Genomic DNA, 26,098 nt, shown 5'->3' with positions numbered 1-26,098 from the left:
GAAAGACTGCTAAGGAACTAATTCATTATTACTGTAAAAGTTGATAAATAAAAGGAAACAAGCTCTTTTTTTGTCTTTCCTGCACTAACAGGGCAACCAAATAGTTCATGTGCAAAATGTTTTCTTTGTAAGGAAATCCGTTTAGTTAATGGGATGAGAGAATAAAATTATCATTTTGTGAAACCATAAAAAACTTGGTGGAAAACACTCTAACGCAGACATCAGGCTTATATCACCTAAACTTAGTGCTCAATCTTATCACAGCTAAAACTGAGCAACAAGAAATTATGCTTCATGATGTAATACAATGAGATGTGTACAATACCACCCGTAGAGTATTCCTGCTTTAAAATATTAATTTAATCACGCTTTTAGTTAAATGACACATGAGAAAGCAATCAGACAAACACAGGAACATGCTGTAGTTCTAACGACCTAATTTTCTCAATAAATCAACAGCACAGAAATAAAAAGAGGGGAAGACTGAAGAGATCTAAAAATCCAAATGAAATATGGATCTTTTCATGGACCCTGACTTCGACAACTGTAAAAACATATCTTTGAGATGATCAGAGAAATCAGAATATTGAATGGCTATTAGAGGCAGTAAGGAATTGTTATTTTGGGTATGTAAGAAAAATGGCATAATGATTACTTGAAAAAAAAAGTCACTTCCACTTCAGCCATGATGAAGGGTAAGGATTAGATTAACCCTTGCACCATAAAACAACTAGAAAACTGGACAAAGATTATGGAACAGCTGTTTTCAGACAATGGACAATAAGCAGTACAGAACTGGGGTCCCTGAGAAAAGGGAAACATATGGGGTTGAGCCCTATGATAGCCTGGGCTTTCTTTTGCCTGGAGGCAATTTTTGGGGACCAAAAGAAAAGCTGGAATTCTAGAAAGAAAGCTTCAAAGAAATAGAAATCTGCATAGTGTCTCTTGAATCTTTGCGAAGTAGTAGGCAATACTCACAATGTAGTGAAACTCTACAAGTCAGGCTAAGAATGATAGGGAAGTTGTAAGGTGAGCAATTCCCAAAGCTCATACAAGCAGGAAGACATCCAAACTCCAGCCAATCCAACTGAGAGCTCTTGGTGATCACTTGGGATATTTAGAAGAGCCCAGAAGGTTCACACCATAGTAGTAGAACTGAATTATTTCTAAAATGACTACTCTAGATCACCCTAGCAAGGCATAAATTTCCAACAATTTTCTGATTATGGTCTTTATCAAAGAACCACTATGATAAAGTAATTAAACCTAGGCAATTTATACTAATGTTCACATGCTTGTATTCCACTAGGTGAGAAAAAATACTCTTATTTCCCTCCAAAATGATCCATCATTGATTTCTTTGCTAAAGTAATCCATTTCAGTATCCTAGTATAAAGCTTTTTTAAAATCTCAGCTTAGCCACAAGTTCTATTTTTATCAGTTTTTATTAACTGCAGCAGATAAATTTCACATGTGAGAAAGACAAAAAAAAAAAGCTAAGAAAGAGGTCTGTTTTTTAAAGAGTAGGAATAATTGAGAAATGTATTCTGAGTTATGCCAAGTTAAATTAAGGAAAAATAGTATTTGATTTATAGGTAAAAACCAAGGACAAAAATTCCAAATGGGAAATCAGTAACTTCGAATTGTTTTCTGCTGACCACAGCAGAAATTCAAGCTGAAAATACAGCTAGGTCACACACTAAGGCAATTCTACCTCAGTTATGAATAAAAAAAATGAAAATGGCATGAGAAAAAAGAAATTTAAGATTACTGTCATCACTGCAGTGAACAAATTGACGGTGGAAGAACAAACATTCAAATTTTAAAGAACAAATTCCTGAAAATTTCCAACTCGTTGGTTATTACCTCTTTAAATCTTCAAATTCAGTTTAATTCTCGATCCCCCTTGGGTTCTACTACTCCTTTGACCCCTCACTTTCCCCCTTATATTCCCTAAATGTGTAGGTGGCCTCTAGGATTCCACACACTTTGCTTCCTCTTTCCTAGCTATATTTTCTCCTTAGGCAACCCTGAAGTTTCAATATAACTTCTAGAAGAATGACTCACTACACTGTAAGCTCAAATTGAGGTTAGATACTGAGGTGTTCCTCTGACGGGACTTGCAACAGAATACATGCAGTTACAAATTTGGATGGATGGATGGATGGATGGATGGATGGATGGATGGATGGATGGATGCTTCCAAAATTTATCTCTAGCCCTGATTCTCCTGAATTCCATCTCACCATTTTCATATTTTCAACTGCCTTCTGGATAGCTGACATTAACTTTATATTGAACACTCTCTGTCACCCACTTAACTTCCTTTTTCCCGGACAGAAAACCTATGAGTCATTTTTTATTTTTCCTTTTCTCTTTCCTCCCACATCTAGTCCTCAAATTTCTCTCACATTCACTCTTCATCCCAATTACCACCAATGCTGCCCACATCACCTCTAAATTAAACTCCTGCAATAGAGAGGTTTAGCTTGTTTGCCCACATCCTTACTCCTACCCTCTCTACTCTATCGTTCATTTTCCTGCAGGATTAATTTTCATGATGCAAATCTGGATCGAAAGTTTTCAAAGTCTCCTCAAAGCCTAGTTTTTAAAATTCTTTAAAATTCAAAGAATGCCTATTCTTTTTAGCATAGCATTTTTTAAAAAAGATTTATTTATTTATTTCTCTCCATCCCCCGCCCTGGTTGTCTGTTCTCTGTGTCTATCTGCTATGTCATCTTCTTTGTCTGCTTCTGTTGTCAGCGGCACGGGAATCTGTGTATTCTTTTTTTGTTGTTGCGTCATCTTGTTGTGTCAGCTCTCCGTGTAGGTGGCGCCATTCTTGGGCAGGCTGCACTTTCTTTCACGCTGGGCAGCTTTCCTTATGGGGCGTACTCCTTGCGTGTGGGACTCCCCTAGGCGGGGGACACCCTTGCGTGTCACGGCACTCCTTGCGCGCATCAGCACTGCACATGTGCCAGCTCCACACGGGTCAAGGAGGCCCGGGGTTTGAACCGCGGACCTCCCATGTGGTAGACAGACGCCCTAACCACTGGGCCAAGTCCGCTTCCCAGCATAGCATTTTAAAGTCATCACAATCCAGTTTGGTTTTTTTAAAGGATTCATTTATTTCTCTCCCCCTTCCCCCATTTTGTTGTTTGTGCTCTCTATCTGCTCTGTGTCCATTCGTTATACATCTCTGTGTCTGCTGTCTTCTCTTTAGGAGCACTGGGAACCAAACCCAGGACCTCCCATATGGTAGGCACCCAAATGCTTGGAGCCACATCTGCTTCCCACCACAATCTAGTTGTTTTTTTTTTAAAGATTTTTTCTTTCTCCCCCCCACCCCCCAGGTTGTCTGCTCTCTGTGTCCAGTCACTGTGCACTCTTCTGTGACCGCTTATATCCTTATCAGCAGCACCAGGAATCTGTGTTTCTTTTCGTTGTGTCAGCTCTCCATGTGTGCGGCACTGATCTTGGGCAGGCTACACTTTCTTTCACGCTGGGAGGCTCTCCTTACAGGGCGTACTCCTTGCACGTGAGGCTCCCCTACACAGAGGACACCACTGCGTGGCACAGCACTCCTTGTGCGCATCAGCACTGCGCATGGGCCAGCTCCACATGGGTCAAGGAGGCCCGGGGTTTGAACCATGGACCTCCCATGTGGTAGGCAGACACCCTATCCATTGGTCCAAGTCCTCTTCCCCACAATCCAGTTTTAATCTCACTTTTCAGGTACCTCTCCTCATTCCAATCTAGTCCTCCATCTTCAAGGCGAACTGAATCTTAATAAAGTCTCTTCCTTCCCACTTCTATGACCTTTGCTCTTGCTGCTCTCTGGGATACAATTTCACATGTGCAAATGTGCCAATCCATCAAGACTGGGTCAAGTATACCTCCTTCAGAAAACTTTCCCTGACTCCTCTGATCTTTACAGTTCCTTCTCACTTGCTATGATATGTAACAGCCAGTTACACATCTTCCTCACAAATATGGATCATATGTTTGATTCACACCTATACTGCTGCCCTCGGTAACTAGCATGTATTAGACAACAGATAAAAAAAAAAGATTAAAGATAAAATGTAATTCAAACTTTCCAGACCAAGGTTGGGGCCTGTCAAAGAAAACTAAACTAACTTATAAAATCTCAAAAAAGTCCTGCCAATATTTTAAATGCACATGCCAGATGATTCACACATTTTACTTTTAGGAATATGTATGAATAAAACCTTGATACAAGTGCAAAAAAGGAAGCTGCACTGTTTTAACAGCAAAAAAAAATAAGAAATGAACTAAATGCCCATTCACAGGGAAATGGATAAAGAAATTATAATACAACCTTAATCTTGGGCAGCTGTTATAAAGGAGGTGTTTCTACATGTACTAACTCTAAAAAATTACTATACAACATATTGTAAAATAAAAAGGAATTTTTGCTTAAAAACGTACATGGGGAAGCAGCTGTGGCTCAATCGATTGGGCTCCCTTCTACCATATGGGAGACCCTGGGTTCATGTCCCAGGGCCTCTTAGTGAAGGCAAGCTGGCCCAAACCCATCGAGAGCTGACAGCCTGCAACCAGAGAGAGCTGGCGCAGCAAGATGATCCAACAAAGGTTGAAACAAGCAGACAAAGAAGAACGCACAGAGAACAGACAGCAAGCAAGACACAAGGGGGGACATAAATTTTAAAAACCCAAAAAACAAAAAACATGTACAAGAATTTTTTTGTAAACACATAAAACATTTTATTTCAAACGGTTAAAGTTACAGAATTCACTTATTTTATGCTTTTTTGTATATGTGAATGGTTACATTCAGCATGTCTATTCTGCAATTTTTGTCTGTGAATCCCAAATTTTCAATAAATTCAACTTTGTTCTAATTTTTAAATTTTTATCAAAAATACAAATTTTAAGGTAGAATATTCAGTAGTCAAGTTTTAAAACAAAAGACCCCTGGGATAGATTACAATAGTTCTATCAAAAAAAAAAACATAAAATAAGTCAAGACACAAAAAGACAAATATTTTGTATGGTCTCATGTATATGAAATAAACAAATTTCATAGAGACAGTTTACCAGAACTTGAGGTGCTGAAAAAATTAGGGTAATGGAAGTTGGTGATGGTAGCACAATATTTTGAATGTAATTAATCTCACTGAATTATATGCCTGAGTGTGGTTAAAAAGGGGAATTCTGAGTTGTATATTTACTATTACAAAAAGTTAAAAAATATCCATAGGTTGGAGGAATAGAGTATGGATTAGAGCAGACTTACTGATATACTATTCATGAACTATTGTGATTAGTTTTTCTTTTTTTTTTTTTTAAAGATTTATTTTTATTTATTTAACTCCCCTCCCCTCCCCCGGTTGTCTGTTTTCTGTGTCTTTTTGCTGCGTCTTGTTTCTTTGTCCGCTTCTGTTGTCGTCAGCGGCACCGAAGTGTGGGCGGCGCCATTCCTCGGCAGGCTGCTCCCTCCTTCGCGCTGGGCGGCTTTCCTTATGGGTGCATCCTTGCGCGTGGGGCTCCCCTACGCGGGGACACCCCTGTGTGGCAGGGCACTCCTTGCACGCATCAGCACTGTGCATGGGCCAGCTCCACACAGGTCAAGGAGGCCCGTGGCTTGAACCGCGGGCCTCCCATGTGGTAGACGGACGCCCTAACCACTGGGCCAAAGTCCGTTTCCCGAACTATTGTGATTAGTAATTGAGGAAAATGTGGCATTGGTGTGGAGAAAGTGGCCATGGTGGCTGCTGGGGGTAGGGAATGGGATTAAGAGATGTGATGTGGGGGCATTTTCGGGGGTTGGAGTTGTCCTGGGTGGTGCTGCAGGGACAGTTACCGGACATTGTATGTCCTCCCATGGCCCACTGGGTGAACTGTGAGAGAGTGTGGGCTATGATGTGGACCACTGACCATGAGGTGCAGCGGTGCTCAGAGATGTATTCACCAAATACAACAAATGTCTCATGATGATGGAGGAGGTTGCTGTTATGGGGGGAGGAGTGGGGTGAGGGGGGTGGGAGGTATATGGGGTTAAGAAATTTATATAGAAAGTTAAGAAATAAATATAGAAAAGCTAACAATTTTGTAATACTTAGAAACAGAGTGCTGCATGATTTACATACTATAAAATGCATATGTTTTTAAGTACAGGGAGTAAAAAAAAACACAAAACCCAACCTGTATAAATGGGTGTTCTCCAAGGACATCAAGATTTAATAGCTAGAGGATTGTGGGAAGATGGCAGAATAGGAAATGCCAAGAATCAGTCCCTCCAGGCAAAACAATTATTGAACTGGCAGAACTATTTTGAAACACTGGAGTTTAGGCTCTGCAGTCTAGTGGAATACTGTGCAACATCAGAAAAGAGCCAGAGGAAGAGGAAGAAGATGGTAAAAATCAGTGAATTTCACCCTCTGCAAAAGCAGCAGTGTCTTACAGACTCAAGATCTAATTTTTTTTTTCTCTTTTTCCATTCCTGGTTTGAGAACAAAATAGTCTGGAAAAATCACAAATTAACAACTCTAGCCAGAAACAACTATAACAAAAACAAAAACCCTTGCAATCCCACAGGAGTCAGAGAAGTGGAAAGTTGGCTTATTCACAGGGAAAAAAAAATTGTCAGGTAACATCCCTGAGGAAGTTCATTCATTGGAATTATTAGTCAAAGACTTTGAATCAACAGTCTTAAATATGTTCAATGAGCTAAAGGAATCCATATACAAATAAATAAATTTAGAAAAAGGTTGTCAGAAAAAAATTAAGAGATAGGAATTATAAAAAGGAACCAAACAAATTTCGGAGCTGCAAAGTACAGTAAATAAAATGAAAAGCTCATTAGACAGATTCAACAGCAGAAGGATCATGGAATTGAAGATAAGAAAACTGAAATTATCTGGTGTGAGGAGCAGAAGGAAAAAGTGAACAGAGCCTGAAGAACCTGTGGGACATCAAGTATATCAACACACCCATTATTGGAGTCCTGGAAGGACAAGGGAGGGAGAAAGGGACAAAAAAAGTACTCAAAGAAATAATGGTTGATGGGAAGAGGACTTGGCCCAATGGATAGGGCGTCCGCCTACCACATGGGAGGTCCGCGGTTCAAACCCCGGGCCTCCTTGACCCGTGTGGAGCTGGCCCATGCACAGTGCTGATCCACGCAAGGAAGCTGTGCCACGCAGGGGTGTCCCCCGTGTAGGGGAGCCTTGCGCGCAAGGAGTGCGCCCTGTAAGGGAGAGCTGCCCAGCGTGAACAAAAATGCAGCATGCCCAAGAACGGCACTGCACACACGGAGAGCTGACACAACAAGATGATGCAACAAAAAGAAACACAGATGCCCAGTACTGCTAATAAGGATAGAAGCAGTCACAGAGGAATGTGCAGTGAGTGGACACAGAGAGCAGACAACTGTGGGGGGGGGGGAATAAATAAAAAATAAATCTTTAAAAAAAAATTTTAAAAAATAAAAACTGGAGCTGCAACTGCTGGCATCATCTCCGCCACCTTAAAGACAATAGAATTCTCAGGCCTTGGGATGAGTGGCCACAGACAAAGGGGGCCTCAGGGATTCACCTCCCCAGGAAAGGGGAGAGAAAAGGACACAGCATAAGGCTGACTGAGCTTTGGACCCACAAATTTGGTCAGCTGTGTCCCATGAGCCTTTCCAAGCCATGGGGTGGGGGGTGGAGGGGGAGGCACCATTGTTTACCTTGGAAGCTAGCAAGGGACTAAAGAGATGTGACCCTATTTCCCTCTCTACTGACTGGGACTGGTTAGTGAGGATGGAGAAAGAAGTGGAATTATTTCCTACCTGGGAAAAGGGAGAGGGCTGTCAGCAAAGGTTGGAGAAAAGCCTCTAAGAAAGTTTGATCTGCCAGATTCTGAGCAGCCTTGAGGAAGGATCCTCTGCCACACTGTTGATGTCAGTGTTTCAGTGAACACTCTCCTGCCAAGCTTTGAACTGAGAGCACTGCCAACAAGCACCACCATCTGCAGCAGACCAAGGAAGTACAAGGAAGGAAATTAAAAGTATATAAATGAGAGGCTTTTGGGCCATAAGAGCCTCTCTCTCCAAGGGCCTTGAAAGCAGGTCTGCAACCAATTACTGGATCCAGGGCCCAGATTTGAGCAACTAATAGGGACACTCCTAAAGACCCAGAACAAGCTGAACCAAGAATCAAAGAACAGCAGTAATGCACAGCCTCCCACACTAAATCTCTACAAAAGAGAGAGAAATTGAGCATCTGAGTAATCTCACCATCCTAATCAAATGCTTAGACATTAGCAAAAAATTACATGCCATACTAAGAAAATTGAAGAAATTGCCCAAGAAAAGGATTTGACACAACTAATCAACGAAATACATACAAATTTCCAAAATCAAATTAATGAGTTGAAAAACAATACGGCTAAAGAGATAAAAAGGCATCAAGATACTGAGTAAGGGAAGCAGATGTGGTTCAGGTGACTGGGCTCCCACCTACCACACGGGAGGTCACTGGTTCGGGTCCTGGTGCCTTCTAAAGATGATAGCAAGCTGACGTGATGGTAGGCACAGCAAGCTGATGCAAGAGACACAAGAAGAACATAATGAGATACACAATAAAGCAGGGAGCAGAGGTTCTTGGTGTCCCCTAAAGAAGGCAGCAAGTTGACACAACCAGCAGGCATGGCAAGCTGATGCAACAAGAGGATGCAACAAGCGATGTGGGGAGGAAAATCATAATGAGAAACACAACAAAAGCAGGGAATGGAGGTGGCTTAAGCGATTAGGGATCTCCCTCCCACATCAAAGGTCATGGGTGCCACTCCCAGTGCCTCCTAAAAAAACAAGGAAAACAGACAGACACAGCAAGTGAAAAACAACAAGGGAGTGGGGAGAAATAAATCTTTTTTTTTTTTTAGATTATTTATTTATTTCTCTCCCCTTCCCCCTACCCCGGTTGTCTGTTCTCTGTGTCTGTTTGCTGTGTCTTCTTTGTCTGCTACTGTTGTCGTCAGTGGCACGGGAATCTGTGTTTCTTTTTTTGTTGCATCATCTTATTGTGTCAGCTCTCTGTGTGTGCGGAGCCCTTCTTAGGCAGGCTGCACTTTCTTTCATGCTGGGTGGCTCTCCTTATGGGGTGCACTCCTTGTGCGTGGGGCTCCCCTACACGGGGACACCCCTGCATGGCATTGCACTCCTTGCACGCATCAGTACTGCGCATGGGCCAGCTCTACACGGGTCAAGGAGGCCCAGGGTTTAAACCGGGGACCTCCCATGTGGTAAATGGATGCCCTAACCACTGGGCCAAATCCGCTTCCCAAATAAATCTTAAAAAAAAAAAAAAGGGTACTGAGCGAGCACAAAGAAAAAATTGAAAACCTGAATAGAAAAGTAACAGACTCATGGAAATGAAAGACACATAGGCGATATAAAAAACATATTAGAGGCTTACACAGTATTGGCAGCAACATTAGCTAGAGTTTGCTCTACTTCCTGTAACGTGGAAGCAGCAGACTACAAGATACTTAATTGTATCTGCCTCTAATTTCCAACAGACTCAAGTTTCAACTTTCGCTCACAAAAAAAAGCTGGGGGGAAACAGCTGTGGCTCAGTCAGATGAGCTCCCATCTACCTTATGGGAGGCTCTGGATTCACATCCCAAGGCCTCCTTGTGAAGGCAGGCTCGCCTGCATGCTGCAGAGTACCACCCCGCCTGCGGGTGCCGCAGAGCCAACTAGCAAGGTGACTCAACAAAGAAGGGAGACAAGCAAGAACACAGAAGAGCCCGCAGCGAATGGACACAGAGAGCAGACAGCAAGCAAGCATCAAGGGGCGGGGGGGGATAAATAAATACAGACAGACATAGAAGAAGAATGCACAGCGAATGGACAGAGACAGCAGACAGCACACAAAAAAGCCACAAAGGGGAGGATTTAAAAAAAAAGTCTGGGGAAAATTTATTTTTTTTAAGTTACTATAAAATTATAGCAAAAAAAAAAAAAAAAGAAACCTGAACTTCAGTAACACAGAACAATCTGTAGCAGCAGAAGAAAATATTCAATTTAGCTGATTTTCTGTGGTGGTTAGTTGTTTACTAGTCTCATAGTGATGGAAGCTGTACATTTTTTCAAAGGGATTGAGAAGCTGCTGGAGGTTTTGTACTCCCGGCAGCAGCCTGAAGTAAAACAAGGATCTAGGGATCTCCACAGCATCCAAAGATCTGAGTGGGACATATTTCTGAAGAATGTACAATGTTCAATCATAAGTGTGACAAAAACTGGCAAGCAGGAAGCTTATGTACTCAGTGAAAGTAGCATATTTGTCTACAAGATACATTCATTTTGAAGATGTAGCACCATCCTCTTACTGAAAGCACTGGTTTCCCTGTTGAAGCTTACTAGGGATTACTGTGGGTTTGACACAATTCAAAGCTTCTTTTATTCTTGTGAGAATTTTATGATGCCTTCTCACCAAGGGAACCCACACCAGAATTTCCAGGAAGAAATAGTTTTTAATGCACTTTTCCCAAATGGGGCAGCATATTGTATGGGACAGATGAATTCTGACTGTTGGTACTTGTATACCCTGGATTTCCCAGAGAATCATGTAATCAGTCAGCCAGATCAAACTCTGGAAATTCTGATGGGTGAGCTTGACCCAGCCGTTATGGACCAGTCTACATGAAAGATGGAGTTACTGCAAAAGATGTCACTTGTGAGAGTGGAACTCTTGACCTGATACCAGGTTATGTTATTGATGCCACATTGTTCAATCCCTGTGGGTATTTGATGAAAGGAATGAAATCAGATGAAACTTACTGGACTATTCACATTGCTCCAGAACCAGAATTTTGTTAACTTTGAAACAAACTTAAGTCAGACCTCCTATGATGACCTGATCTGGAAAGTTGTGAAAGTCTTCACCAGGAAAATCTGTGACCACTTAGTTTGTAAATCAGAGTTCTAAATGTCGCATAGTGCTTTCTTCACCCCAAAAGACAGACGGTTTCAAACGTCTTGATTTCCATAGTGCTATGTTCAATGATTACACCTTTGTTTTTACCAGCTTTGCTAAGAATCAGCAACAGCAGAGTTGATTAAGAAAAACAAAAAATAGAAAAAAGAACACACATAGAAGAAGGTGGTGGCTACTTTCTGGATATTGATACCAGGGGCATGCTTTCCATAACCAGCACCTTGTAGTTGCAGAAAGCCCTAGTTGTAATCACAGCATAATCACTTTGAATTGTTCTATGCATGTCAAGGAATTAGATATCTTACATGAATGCTCTCTTCTATGTTCAGGTATTCTACGCCACTTTTGCTGTGAAACTGAAATGTATGTAGAAAGAAACCTTTTACTGTATGAAACTTTACAACACTTGTGAGAACAATTCAATTTGGTTCATGCATAGTGTAATATTTCTCCAGGTATCATCCAAAATTCCCCACATACAAGGCTTTTGTCCTCATTAGGTGTTGGACTTAACATAAAGTCCTCCAGGTTCATCCATGTTGTCACATGCTTTACTTCATTTCTTCTTACAGCTGCATAATATTCCATTGTGTGAATATGCCACAGTTTATCCATTAGTCAGTTGATGGACACCTGGGTTGTTTCCAACTTTTGGCAATTGTGAACACAGGGGTGCAGATGTCTGTTCGTGTCAACTGCTCTCAGTTCTTCTAGGTATACACCCAGTAGTGGCATTGCTGGGTCATGTGGCAAATCTATATTCAACTTCTTTAGGAACTGTCAGTCCTCCACAGTGGCTGTACCATTCGACATTTGCACCAACAGTGAGTAAGTGTTCCTATCTCTGCACATCCTCTCCATCACTTGTATGTCTCTTTTTTTATTTCTCCATCTCCGCACGGCACCCCCCCCCCCCCGGCCCCTCCCACCATTCCATGTCTGCTCATATTCTCATTAGGTGGCTCTGGGAACCAATCCTGGGATCTTCTGGAGTGGGAGAGAGGCGATTACTCTCTTGTGCAACCCCTTTTCTGCTATGTCTTCTTATTTTCTCTCCCCTGTGTCTCTTGTTGCATCATCTTGCCGCGTCAGCTCTTCATGTCGGTGGGCACCCTGTGCCGGGTGGCTTTTCCCGCACGAGGCAGCATTCCACACAGGGCAGCTCTCCTGTGTGGGGCCGCATTCCCGCATGGGCCAGCATACTGCTTGGGCCAGCACATTGCTTGGGCCAGCTTGCTCTCCCCAGGAGGTCCTAGGCATTGAACCCTGGACCTCCTATATGGTAGACAGGAGCCCAATTGGTTGAGCCACATCCGTTTCCCTCTCTTTTTAATAGTGGCCATTCTAATAGGTGTGAAATGGTATCTCATGGTACCTTCCATATGCAATCCCCTAATCGCTAGTGAAGTTGAACATGTTTTCAGGTTTTTTGTTTTTTGTTTTTTTTTTACCATTTGTTTTTCTTCTTTAGACAAATGTCTATTCAAGTCTTTGGCCCATTTTTTAATCGGGTCATTTGTCTTTTTTTTTTTTTTTTTTTTTTAGCTACTAGGGCCAGGGATTGAACCTGTGAACCCGTATGTATGAGGCTGGTGCTCAGCCACTGTGCTATATCTGCTCCCTGATGAAATTTGGGTTGTTTTTTTAGGAGGTACCAGGAATCGAACTCAGGACCTCATATATGGAAAGTAGGCACTCAGCCACTTGTGCTACATCTGCTCTCCTCTTTGATCCATTTTGAGGTGATTCTTGTATAGGAGTGAGATAGGGTCCTCCATTCTTTTGGTTAGGGATATCCAGCTCTCCCAGTTACCATCTGTTGAAGAGACTGTTTTGTCATGTTAACACGGCTTTCGTAGGTTTGTGAAAAACCAGTTGGCTGTAGAGGTAAGAGTTTGTTTCTGGACTCTCAGTTCTATTCCACTGATCAATGTATTTATCTTTATGCCAACACCATGCTGTTTGTTTTTAATCCCCCCCTTGCGGCTTTTTGTGTGCTGTCTGCTCTCTGTGTCCATTCACTTTACGTTCTTCAGTGGATTTATTTCCCCTCCCCCTTGCAGCTTGCTCGCTGTCTGCTCTCTATCCATTCGCTGCGGGCTCTTCTGTGCTCTCGCTTGTCTCCCTTCTTTTTTTTTGTTGTGTCACCTTGCTGAGTTGGCTCTCCACAGCATCCCTACCTGGGATGCATACCGAGGGCCTCCCATATGGGAGCTCATCCGATTGAGCCACAGCCATTTCTCCATGCTGTTTTGTTGTTTTTTTTAAAGATTTTTAAATTTATTTCTCTCCCCTTCCCTGCCCCCCTCCCACCTCCCCCAGTTGTCTGTTCTCTGTGCCCATTCGCTGTGGGTTCTTCCATGTCCGCTTGTATTCTTGTCAGCAGCAACCGGAATCCCGGAATCTGTGTCTTGTTTGGTTGCGTCATCTTGCTGCATCAGCTCTCCCTGTGTGCGGCGCCAATCCTGGGCAAGCTGCACTTTTTTTCCGCTGGGCTGCTCTCCTTAAAGGGCGCACTCCTTGCACGTGGGGCTCCCCTACACGGAGGACACCCCTGCATGGCAGGGCACTCCTTGTGCGCATCAGCACTGTGCATGTGCCAGCTCATCACACAGGTCAGGAGGCCCTGGGTTTGAACCCTGGACCTCCCATGTGGTAGGCGGATGCCCTAACCAATGGGCCAAATCCGCTTCCCTCCCTGCTGTTTTAACCACTGTAGCTTTGCAACATGTTTTAAGGTCAGGCAGTGAAATTCCTCCCACATCACTCTTCTTTTTTAGAATGTTTTTGGCTATATGGGTGTACTTTCTGTTCCAGATGAATTTGGTAATTGCCTTTTCTATTTCTGTAAAGGAGACTGTTAGAATTTTGATTTTGATTGGTATTGCATTGAATCTATATATCGGTTTGGGTAGGACTGGCATCTTCACGATATTTTGTCTTCCAATCCATGAACATAGAATGTCTTTCCATTTGTTTAGGTCTTCACTGATTTCTTTTAACACTGTTTTGTAGTTTTCTGTATATAGGTCCTGTACCTCTTTGGTTAAATTGATTTCTAAGTATTTCAGTTTTTTTGTTTCTATTGTAAATGGAATTTTTCCTGATTTCCTCCTCAGATTGTTCAATACTAGCGTAGGGATACATTACTATTCTTGCATGTTGATCTTATATCCTTCCACTTTGCTGAACTCGTTTATTAGTTCAGATAGCTTTGTAGTAGACATTTCAGAATTTTCTAAATATAGGATCATGTCATCTGCAAGTAGTGAGGGTTTTACTTTCTTTTTTCCTGTTTAGATGCCTTTTATTTTTTTTCCTTGTCTAGGGGTTTGTCAATTTTATTGATCTCAAAGAATCAGAGTCTGGTTTTGTTGGTTCTTTATAGTTTTTTTTGTTCTCAATTTCATTTATTTCTGCTCTAATCTTTATTATTTCTTTCCTTCTGCTTGCTTTGGGAATGGTTTGTTCTTCTTTTTCTAGTTTCTCTAGTTGTTAGTTAGATCTTTGATTTTTTTCTTTCTTTTTTATTATAGGCATTTAGGGCTATAAATTTCCCTCTCAGGACTGCCTTCACTGTATCCCATAAGCTTGGTACACACTGTTGTTTTCATTTGTCTCAATATATTTACTAATTTCACTTGAAACGTCTTCTTTGACCAACTGATCATTTAGGAGAGTGTTGTTTAGCCTCCACATTTGTGAATTTACCTCTTTCCAGTCTATTATTGATTTCCATTTTCATTCCATTATGATCTGAGGGTGTACTTTGTATAATTTCAGTTTTTTAATATTTATTTGATATTATATTTATTTGATATAATAGTAATAATATTTATTAATATTATTTGAGAACTGCATTGTGACCTAAAATTTGGTCTATTCTGGAGAAAAAAAATCAATGAGCACTTGAGAAGAATGTACAACCTGCTGAGTTTGGATGCAACATTCTATATGTCTGTTAGTTTAGCTCATCTATCTTATTAAATTCTCTGTTTCCTTGATCTTCTGTCGAGTTGTTCTAATAATGTGAGTGACGTGTTGAAGTCTCCAACTATTTCTGAGGAGATATCTATTTTTCCCTTCAGTTATCCCAGAGTTTATCTCATGTATTTTGGGACACCCTGGTTAGACACCTAGATATTTATGACTATTATTTCTTCCTGGTGGATTGTCCCTTTTATTAATATATAATGGCCTTCTGTATCTCTTATAACTTTTTTGCATTTAAAGTCTGTTTTGTCCAATATTAGTATAACTACCTCCTGCTCTTTTTTATATTGTTTGCTTGGAGTCATCTTTTTCCAACCTTTTACTTTCAGCCAGTTTATATCCCTGGATCTAAGGTGAGTCTCTTGTAGGCAGCATATGGATGGCTCATGCTTTTTTAATCCATTCTGTCAGCCTGTATCTTTTGATTGGGGAGTTTAATCCATTCACATTCAATGATATAACTGTAAAAGCATTATTTAATTTAATCATTTTATTCTTTGGTTTTCATATAGTATATCTAGTACAATTAATACTAGCAAAAGTACAATTTTGCTGGAAAAAGGTGATGAATGCACAACTATGTGATTATACTAAATACCACTGATTGCACACTTCAGATGAAATGCATGCTATATTAAAATATATAAATTAATTTGTTAACAACAACAAAACCCAAAGAGAGAGGATTTTAAAAGCAGCAAGAAGAGAAGCAAATTGTCACATACCAGCGATCTCCAATAAGATTAATAATAGATTTCTTATCAGAAAGCAGGGAGGCCAGAAGAAAGTAGGATGGCATATTTTAAGTCCTTAATGAAAAAAACTGTCAACCAAGAATTCTATATCCAACAAAATTATCTTTTAAAAATGAAAGTGAAATTAAGATATTTACAGATAAACAACAGCTGAAAGAGTTCATTTCCAGAAGACCCACCCAATAAGAAATTCTAAAGGGAGTCCTTCAGGCAGAAATAAAAAGTTCACTAGACAGTAACGAGCCATAAGAGAATAAAGATAACTACAAAGGTAAATATAAAATCCCACAAAACTTTTGCCATTCCCCCCATATGACTTATCACGGAAATGATTAAGTAACATTTTAAAACTACGTTAATGTACATTCAATGTTTAAAGTGTAAACTGAGCCAATAATCATATAAAGGGGGAAGGATGGAAATATATAGGAATAAAGAGTTTGTATATTATTAAAACTAGGTTGGTACTAGTCAAGCTAGGTTATTAGTTTAGGACTATGTATCTGATAAGAGTTTAATATCCAAAATATATAAAGAACTACTACAACTTAACAAAAAGACAAACAACTCAACTGAAAAATGAAGGAGGGGGTGTGGCTCAGTGGTTGAGCGCCTGCTTCCCACAGACGAGGTCCCAGGTACAATCCCTATTACCTCCTAAAAATTAAATGGGGAGAGGGGGCAAGGATTTGTACAGACATTTCTCTAATATGCTCAACATTTTTAGCCATTAAAGAAATGAAAATTAAAACTGCAAGATACTACTTCTTATCCACTAGGATGCTATTATTTAAAAAATTGAAAATAGAAAGTGTTGCCAAGGACGCAGAAAAATAGGAACCTGTGTACATGGAAGGTGGGAATGCAAAATGGTGTGGTCACTGTGCAAGACAGTTTGGCAGTTCCTCAGAAAGTTAATATAGAATTAATTACCATATAACCCAGCAATCCCACTTAACAGATATATGCCCAAAAGATCTGAAAGCAGGAACTCAAACAGATATTTGCACAGAAGTGTTCATGGCAGTATTATTCACAATTGCCAAAAAATGAACACAACCCTGATGTCCATTAACGAATGAATAAAATGTGGTATATACACATAATGGAATATTATGCTTCATAAAAGGGAATGAAGTCCTGATACATGCAACAACCTTAAAAACATCATGTTAAGTGCAGCAAGTCAGACACTAAAGGACAAACATTGTATTATTTCCTTTTATGAAATACTTAGAATAAGGAAACACATTGAGACAGAAAGCAAAACAGTGGTTACCAAGGAAAGGGGGAAGGAAAAATGGGGATTTAATGCTAAATGATCATGAGTTTTGGTTTGGGATGATAAAAATAGTCTGAAAACAGTGGTGAAAGTCACAGTATTGTCAATATACTTAATGTTACAGAATTGTCTGCTTAAAATGACTAAAATTAATTTTGTTATGTATATTTTACCACAATTAAAAATTTTAAAAAGGGCACACAGATATGTTGTGCTATGTCAGAAAGAACAAGTTATCTTTTAAAGTACCATGAAGTGAGATGTATTAGAAAGCATGAACTATATATATCTTAATATTGATATTAAAAAAAAATCTTGTTTCCATCAGTGATCCAACAGGTTTATTTGGATTGCTACCATTGACTACCTAACAGTTAAGAATGGGGTTAAATTTCTTGATAATTTCAGTAACTGCTTGGTCGTCCCTGTAAATCCCACAAAGGGAACATCTTACCACAAGTAAGAGAGTGCATATAGCACCTCCTGCCCTTCTTCCCCTCAGGGGAGATGGAGCACCTGACAGGGTGCACCGGGAGTCCTTCTGCCTCTTGATTTCTTAAGACTATCTAATTCTTCTTGCATGTAAGATCAGCTTTGCACAGTTTAATAATCAATTTTCCTGTTTCATGTGTATTACTCTAATTTCTCAAATAATAATTAAGTTTTTTAAACAAGGATAATTTCTTAGACCACTTTTGTATCTAATACAGTGCTCATGTTAAAATGTTCATTGGGTGAACTCTCATGTTACTGGTGGGAGTATAAAACGATAGTCACTTTAGAAAATTGCTTGCTCTTTTCTTGAGTTTTGTTCTGTTTTTTTTCAGGAGGTACGGGGGATTGAACACAGGACCTCATACAGGTGAAGAAGGCACTCAACCAACTGAGCTATACCCTCTCTGATAATATTTTCTTATAAAGTTAAACACACAACTAGGATCCAGCCATTCCACTCCTATTCACCCAAAGTAAATAAAAACATGTGACCATAAAAAGACATGTTCAAGAATGTTCACTTTGTTCACAATAGCCCCAAATATCCATGAACAGTTGAATGATAAACAAATAGTCAATCTGTTACTAATCAGCATAAAAAAGACTGAACTGCCACATGCAACTCCAACGATGAATCTCATAATCATAATATTGAACAAATGAAGCCAGACACAAAAGCACCCATATTGTAGGACTACATCTATACGAATCTCTAAAACAATCAAAACTAACCCATAGTAGAAAAAAAATCAGAACTGGACTATTTCTGATGGTGGGTATGGACTTGCATTGGCCAGAAAGGCATTTAAAAGAACTTTCTAGAGTTCTTGATTAGAGAAGTAACATTCAGATAGTATTCTTTAAAGATTGACCTATCATAATTCTGTCACCTGACTCTTGACCATTTTCAAAGATTACAAAGGAGAAATACTCAAATAACAGCATCTACTGCTTATTGACTGTTTACCATGTGTTAGACATTTAATTAAATATCTTACACATATGTCATGACATAGGAATTGTATTTCCCATTTTGAAGATGAGGAAACTGAGATCACACAACTAGCAATAAGACCAGTTAAGAACTATAAATCAGTCTGCCTTCAGCTCCTGAAAGCATGGTCTATGTAGAGCAGGGGTTCTTAACAAGGGGTCTGTGAGCTTGAATTTAAATTCAAAAACAATATTCTTGTGGGGATGTGTTGGTGAGGGTGTGATATATTTATCATATACACAGTATAGTGTGGACTTAGTAAGGGGTCCACGGTATTCACCTGAGTAGCAAAGGGGTCCATGGAACAAAAAAGGTTAAGAACCCCTGATCTAGAGTGATGGCAGAAAACATAATGAGCAGCAAGGACATCTGAGGGATACTGAGGAAGATGCTATAGCATTTCCTAGCAGAATAGATAAAGAATATGAAGACTATAAAAAATATTCAGCAGTTTTGTGGCCTATTAGCCCAGAATAAAATGTTTCTACCTACAGAAAAGGGAATAGTGAGAAGGAAACTTTGGTTTATAAAGGTTTTTATCTCGAAGAGAAAGAAGAGAAACAGTTGCCTCAGTTATAAGCACTTCAATTCTAAGTTAGTGGATATGCTTTTTAAGGTCTGTAGAAAACCAACAGGCATTAAAGAAAGAACATATCCAGATAGATTTAAGAGACATCAGGACAGCAGTGTCAAAGCAATGCCAAATTCTCCAATCAAGGATAGAAAGAGAAGCACAGGAAGGGAAGGGAAAAAAAATGTATTCTTGCTACAGGCCAGGTATGTCACTAGGACTACCCTTTAAAGAAGCAAAGTGAGAATTTCCCCTTGTTTCAGTTTTAATTTCCCATAAAAGTAATATCACAATAATGTTTAAAAGTTGAGGGTTTATTATACGCTAGGCAATGTGTTAAATTCACATGCATTCTCACATTTAACTGGCCCTTAGCACAGGCATCAACATAACCATTTTTATAGATGAAAAAACTCTGGCTCAAAGTTTTGTTTCGTTTTGTTTATTCGTAGAATAAACTTTTTTTTCCACATAAGCTAGGACAGAAGGGATGAATTAGTTGCCTTCCCAGGCCTTGATTTTCCTCAGATAGAACTCCAGTTCCTTACCCTCTAGCATATAGCCATCTGCTTGGCCACACTGGCCTGGCCTCAAAGTAATACATAGAAAAAACTTGCCCTGCTGGAACTGCTCCTCCGGAAGACTGCTGATCTTAGCATTCTTTTTCCTTTCAGATTTCTTCTGAATTTTCTTTGTTTTGTTTAAAATCTCTTCTACCTCAGGAGTCAGCTTGATCCCCTTCTTGCAGCCCAGAATAGAGCACAGTGTGACTCGGACCACTGCTGGTAGGGTGTGCTGTCAAGGAGTACAATACAGTTCTTAACCAGGGTCCTGGTGCTCATTACTGGGTGCATCATAGAAAACATCGATGATCCTTGTTTTTCAAGTCAACAACACTCAGAGCCCCAGGAGGTCCCCACATCCAGTCTTAGGGCTTGACACTTCTTTATTGCCTCCTCGCACCAGAACTGTATATATGCAACAGAGGCCAAGCTGGATGTCCTAGCTCATTCTTTCACTTCTTGTGGTAAGGTTTTCTACCACCCACCATCTTGTAGCCAGTTGTCCAAGGAGAAGGGCATTGCACCGCGCAGGCTAGAAAGAGCCTTTTTTTTTTTTAAAGATACTTCAATTACGTAAATGTTACAGAGAATATATAGGGGTTTCCCATATGCCCCACTCCCCACACCTCCTACATTTTCCCACATTAGCAACATCTTTCATCAGTGTGGTGCATTCAATTCACTGCAATTGAGAAAACACATTTTGGAGCATTGCCACTAAGCATGTATTAAAGTTTACACTGTAGTTTACACTCTCCCATCAGACTCTGTAGGTAATGGCCAGATATACAATGGCCTGTAATGTTGTTGTGGAATTTAAGAGAAGTTCAATTATTTGAGTATAGAGAGGCCAGGACTCAGGAATGATTTTGAGAAGGAAAAATGGTTTATTGACGGCCGGCCGGACTCGGGAGCTTTCTGTTTGAATCCCGAGTCCGGCCGGCCGTCAATAAACCATTTTTCCTTCTCAAAATCATTCCTGAGTCCTGGCCTCTCTATACTCAAATAATTGAACTTCTCTTAAATTCCACAACATTAATGGCGACCGCGAAGGGACAAAAATGAAGGCCAGAGACGGTAGCATTTTGCTGCCCCTTCCAAATCCCCGAGGAAGCCGGGAGGACTCGGGTGAACCCCAAATCTGGGCGCCCCTGGATTAAATTTAATCCAGAAAAGATGTGGGCTCCACCAGAATCTTCCCGACAAAATCAAGGGGCAATGGAAGGTCTGAAGAGAAAGATTCTGGGAACGAAAAAGAGCTCCGAACAGGGAAGAAGGTAAGACTCCCCGGGTGAGCAGAGTCTGGAAGGCCCTAGCTTTAATTGCTAGGAAGGGGAGGCTGATCACCTCCCGAGAGAACCCTAGTAGCCCCAGAAGGCTGGGGGGAAGCCGTTCTCTCTAGGCTTGGGAAAAGGAGGAAAAACCGGGGAAAAGCCCTGGTGTTTTGGGTTTGTCTAACTGCATGTTAGAATCTGGTACTGGTCTTATATCCACTAAAGGAGTGGAGTCTCGATTTTAATAGGAAGGGTATTTATAGGTTCGAGTCCTAATATCCTGGAAATTGGTCTAGATTAAGGAAAACAAAACTTGGTTACAGGAAAATGGATCGGCTTTTCTGGTGGAGCTTGGTCTGGGTGTAAAGTTTAAACAGTGGAAAAGTCTAGCTGAAATCTTTTGTTATGGTGCTAATTTGTGAATGAATTTGCTTTATACCAAATGTTAAGTGTTCTGAGGTTTGTGATGGCTGTGGGGGCAGCCGTGGTGAAAATAAATATATAAACTTGTGAGTCAGATTAGTGACCTTTGTGCTTCTGTCTGTGTCAGCTCAATGTTAGTGTTGGAGTTGTGTCCTTACATGAAGTAGAATTACAGCTGAGCTGGAGCCCTCCCTTGCCATTGGCAAGGGGGTGAAATGATTCTGGGGCAAAAGCTGAGGAGTCTAGATGTTTGTGCATGTTCTGGTGTCTTGTCTCTGGTCTGGCCCTTTGCCCCGGCTTGGAGGCCATCTGTGTCCGCGCCAAGCACCCAAGTCTGTTGGGAATGTCCCAGTCAGGGCGGCTGGGTTCCTGGGAGAGTTGCCAAATTTGAGTAGGTTCTGTCTGCCCATTTTGGCTGAAAGCTGGAAAGGGGGGAGCGGCTTGCCCCTTTCCAGTGAGTCCACCCTTCTATTCATAAGCCGCATTCCTGTTTGTTGTGCACCCGACTGCCTGGAAGGGGGGGAAGTGAAGGAGGTGAAAAGCAGAATCAGAATAAATGCAGTAAAGTTCCCTCCTTAGGGTGTCAAAGCCAAAATACGTTTGCATTCTGCTCAGGTTCTTAGAAGGTATTGTAGTAACCTTAAGTAAGAGAATGTGTTCTGTGAAGGTAAACTTTGTCTTAAGGGTATAAATATAAAGTTTTACAAAGCATTGTTTAAGGTATTTAAGTGGCTAATTGCAGAAAGTCATTATTTAACAAAACTGAATTGATAATAATAATAAAAGGCAATTTTATAACAAACTTATTCGGCAGCCAATCTCCCCTGCCAACTTACTTCCAAAAAAACTGTTTCTGGTATTACATGCTACTAAGTATTTAAAGTGAAGAAAAGTTCATTATTTTAACAAACTTGTTTAGTATTAATGGCAATTATATGTTGTAAGAAGTTTGCCTGGTAACTTAGTATGTGGGATATATGGAGTGTGTTTTTATTGTTAAGGAAACAGAAGATGATTTTGTCCTAAGATAAAATGATTGATTATTGGAAAGAGTAGAGTGTGGGACAGAACCTGAATGAATACTGAAAGTGTAGAAGGTTTGTGGAAGGGAAATTTTTATGATTAAATTGAGTAAGATCAATATACAAAGAAAATATTTTATCAATAGCTTCTTGTGCTTTAACCTCATCATATCCTCAATGTTTGAAGAAGAGTCTTACCTCTTTTAAAAGAACATTTTATGTTCTAGAAATCAAATCCTGAAAAGTAGCCTTTTATTTCAAACTAACTGCAAGAGATTTATTCTTTCACTTTAAAGGAAAAATTAAAGTAATGGTTAAGTTCATTTAATATGTTATAAGTTGAATGAAAGGTATTTAAAGGTGTTATAAAATTAATAGGTTTTAAAAAATTAATAAAAACTGTAACTAAGAGTTAAAATCATTTATAAATGCATTTATATTGTAAAACAGTGGAAAGACAATAACTGAGATTATAGCTGGGTGAATTTAGCCTGAAACTATTATTTAAGTGTAAATTCTACACTAACCTTTCCTTTGTTTATGGTTGCTTCAGGCCTAACCTCGCCCTTTGCCTTTGCCTGTGGTTATTTCATAATTGAGAAGAGCTGGGACATCACTGTCTCCTCTTCTGGTATTAGTAACCCTTTCTCTCATGAATTCAAGTGTAAACTAAATAAATTGCTGCCTGATAGAATAAGGTTAAATGACCACTGGAGTTTTATTATCTCCAAAATCAAAAGGGGGGTGGAGGGGGAGAAGTCCCCTGCCTTGACGGTCAGTGTTCCTAAGAGTGGCAATTCATGAGAGAAAGCAGTCTGTCTCCCTGAGGCTTCAAATAGCCTCAGTAAATATATATAAAACTAATCTTGTTGCTTATCCAAAATTCTGCTAATTTCAAGGTAAAATATAAAGTGTGGGAGGAAGGGTGCCCGGCTTGCCACAGTAGCAAACGGTGCGGCAAGAAGTGATACCGCCTCTGCCCACTGGGCCTAGATAAGGTGACCACGCCTGACTAGGCCTTTGCTGCTAACGGCTGGCCGGCGCTGCCCTCCCCCTTTCTATCTCCCGCCTAGCCCAACATCCGGCCAGCTCTCACTCCCCCTTTCCCCTACCCTATTCCAAACCTCTCCGCCAGCCCTCTGCCTAGCAACCGCTTACAATCACCTATCAGGAAGCAGTACCCGCCCGCACCTATCAAATCCCTCCACGCAGTCCCTAACCCTATAAAGCTATGTCCCCTTCCGCAATAAACCGGACTTGCGTACCAGACCTGGTCTCCGCGGCATTCTTTCTCCCCTCGCCGTGCGTCCTCCACGCCTGAGAGCCCCTCTGAGGCTGTCTGCCGCAGCCTCAGACGCCTTTGCAGCCAGCTGACCCCTCCAAACCCCCCCGTCAGCGTCGGGGTGCAAGCCGCCCCAGCCGCAACTGGCGCCCAACGTGGGGCAGTTCAAGTCCGGTCCGACGTGACCACTGCCTCACCCCCGTGGGACCTCGCTCCCACCCCTTCGCCACGCTCTCAAGGTAAGGACCCCCGTTATTGGCCCCCGGCAGAAAAATGGGCGGGCGTCTATCTTCCCGCCAAGCGCCGCAAGTCAGAGCACTTGCTGGCCTACTAGCCTGCCACCAATGTAAAGTTTCGGGCAGGCAACTCCAGGCTTACTGGGATCTACTGGTCCCCTTCAACCCCTGGCTTTCACTGCCAATCTCTCGGACCCTGATACCTACCTGAAATTGGCCCCGCCTATCAACAAGGCCAGCCACAAGCCGGAAAATCCACACAAGATTATAAAGCAATCAACTCTGTTCCAGCAAACGCCCACCCCTTTTCACAACTCTTTGGGCTCCCTACTATCTACATGACAATGTATCTCTGGGCTAGTGAAGGCTGATATAATTAATCCACTGGTATGAGAGAAAAACATGGCAACATTGGTGTTCTGTTTTATTTCCATGCTAATTCTAATTGGACTTCTTTAACCAAGATATTAAAGTTAGTACAAAAATTTTATCAAGGTTTAAAAAGAAATTTTCAGTTGTAAATCAATAGTTAACTCCTGAACTTCAAGTCTCACTATAGTCTTACAGTAATTATCCAAAAATGTGTGCTAATGGTCTGCCTAACTGCTTCTCAAGTTATTTTAGCTGATTGCTGATAACTGATAGGAATGTTTCCGAGCACAGGCTTTCGTGTTGCAGGCAGCATGGATTCCAGAGAAAATCTTGAAAGGTACAATCTAAAATGTGCTATATAACAGAGGATTTAAAAGCAGCTATACTAAGAAACTAAGAATTATGAATTAATTGTAAACTGTATGTTTCTGTTACTGTGTTGTGATTGTTCTGTGTTTGTCTGTTCGTTCAATGTCAGTGTATATTTTGATACCTCCGGATGGTAAATATAAATTAATAAAAATTTATAAAAGAGCTCTATACAAATGGCCAATATTGCATGCTACTAAGTATTTAAAGAAAAGTTCATTATTTCAACAAGCTTGTTTAATGTTCACAGTATTGTTATAAGAGGTTTGCTTGATAACTTTGATATAGGCTATATGGAATGTGTTTTTATTATTAAGGAAACAGAAAATAATTTTGTCCTGAAATAAAATAATTGACTATTGGAAAAAGTAGAGTATAGGACGAAACCTGAGTGAATGCTAAAACTGCAGAAGATTAATGGACAAAGAATTTTTACAGTTAAAGTTAAATAAAATTTAATGGGTCTATCTATAAAATTTTACAGGCTTTGGTGTCGGGTAGTATGCTGATGCAAAGTTGAAAATTTTTGTTCTTTCTCAAGGCCTCTCACCATTAATCTGTTTTGATAAAAGTTCTTATCCTCAGTCAGTATACAAAGAAAGTCTATCTAATGTTTCTTGTGCTTATTGTTTCCTTTCCTCGGTGTTCCAAGAAAGAAAGTTTTATCTCTTAAAGGAACATAACGTTCAAAACTGCTTTCTCAAGACCTAATCCTGAACAGTGGCCTTTTGTTCCAAACTAATTATAAGAGATTTGTTCTTTTACCTTGAAAGAAAAATTAAAGTAATAATTAAGTTCATTTAATATGTTATAAGCTAAATAAAGGTGTTTTACAGTGTTATAAAATTAACAACTTTTTCTTCCCTTAAACCCTCTATTAATTAAAGTCGTATGGATAAAAAGTTTCTATGAATGCTTAAAAGTGTATAAAGTTACCAATATTTCAGCATAATATTAAAAAAAAGTACAATGTGGTTAATTATAGTTTTAATTATTATAAAAGAGTATATGTCACAAAAACAACCCCTTACCATAGATTAAAGTAACAACACTAGTATGCAGCAATCCCAAATACTGCTAGTTTGTTGCAAAAAGTTAAAGTCCAGTTACATGGCTATCACTTTGTTTTAAAACTTCCTAAGACTTTCTTTAATGTCTTCTTGGACAAATCAAGCCAGCTGCATTCCTTTATCTGTAAAGAACCCAACAATAAACTTTTGCAGTGCTTTTCAAGGCTATGTGCATAGCCCAACCATCTTGTACAGTATTTACTGATAGTAATAGTAATGAAAATGCAGCATAAAAAAAAAAAAAACAGCATGTGTTACTTTCCAAAAAGAACAGGTTTAGCCAACTCCCTTATTCATCTGCTCAGTGCACAGAGCTTTGAGCCATCATTAAAGTTTTACAAATGTTTTAAGAGTCCTTGAATATTGTCTCTGATTCTGAATATGTATGCCTTACTGATAAGCACACCACTGCCCTTTTCTCCGAAAA

At 40.2% G+C, this 26,098-nt stretch overlaps 1 protein-coding gene and 2 pseudogenes across 7 annotated transcripts in view; 1 reads left to right on the top strand and 2 right to left on the bottom strand.

Moving 5' to 3' along the window:
- FBXO42 (F-box protein 42) overlaps nucleotides 1–26,098 on the bottom strand; it is a 156,630-nt gene that overhangs the window by 117,346 nt on the left and 13,186 nt on the right. The gene's annotated exons all lie outside the window — the stretch shown is intronic.
- LOC105746302 (S-adenosylmethionine decarboxylase proenzyme 1-like) lies at nucleotides 10,104–11,091 on the top strand (annotated as a pseudogene).
- LOC131279884 (small ribosomal subunit protein eS8 pseudogene) lies at nucleotides 18,636–20,384 on the bottom strand (annotated as a pseudogene).

This window comes from Dasypus novemcinctus, chromosome 9 (genome assembly GCF_030445035.2).
Source record: "Dasypus novemcinctus isolate mDasNov1 chromosome 9, mDasNov1.1.hap2, whole genome shotgun sequence".
NCBI lineage: Eukaryota > Metazoa > Chordata > Mammalia > Cingulata > Dasypodidae > Dasypus > Dasypus novemcinctus.
This window is presented reverse-complemented; position numbering and strand designations above follow the sequence as displayed.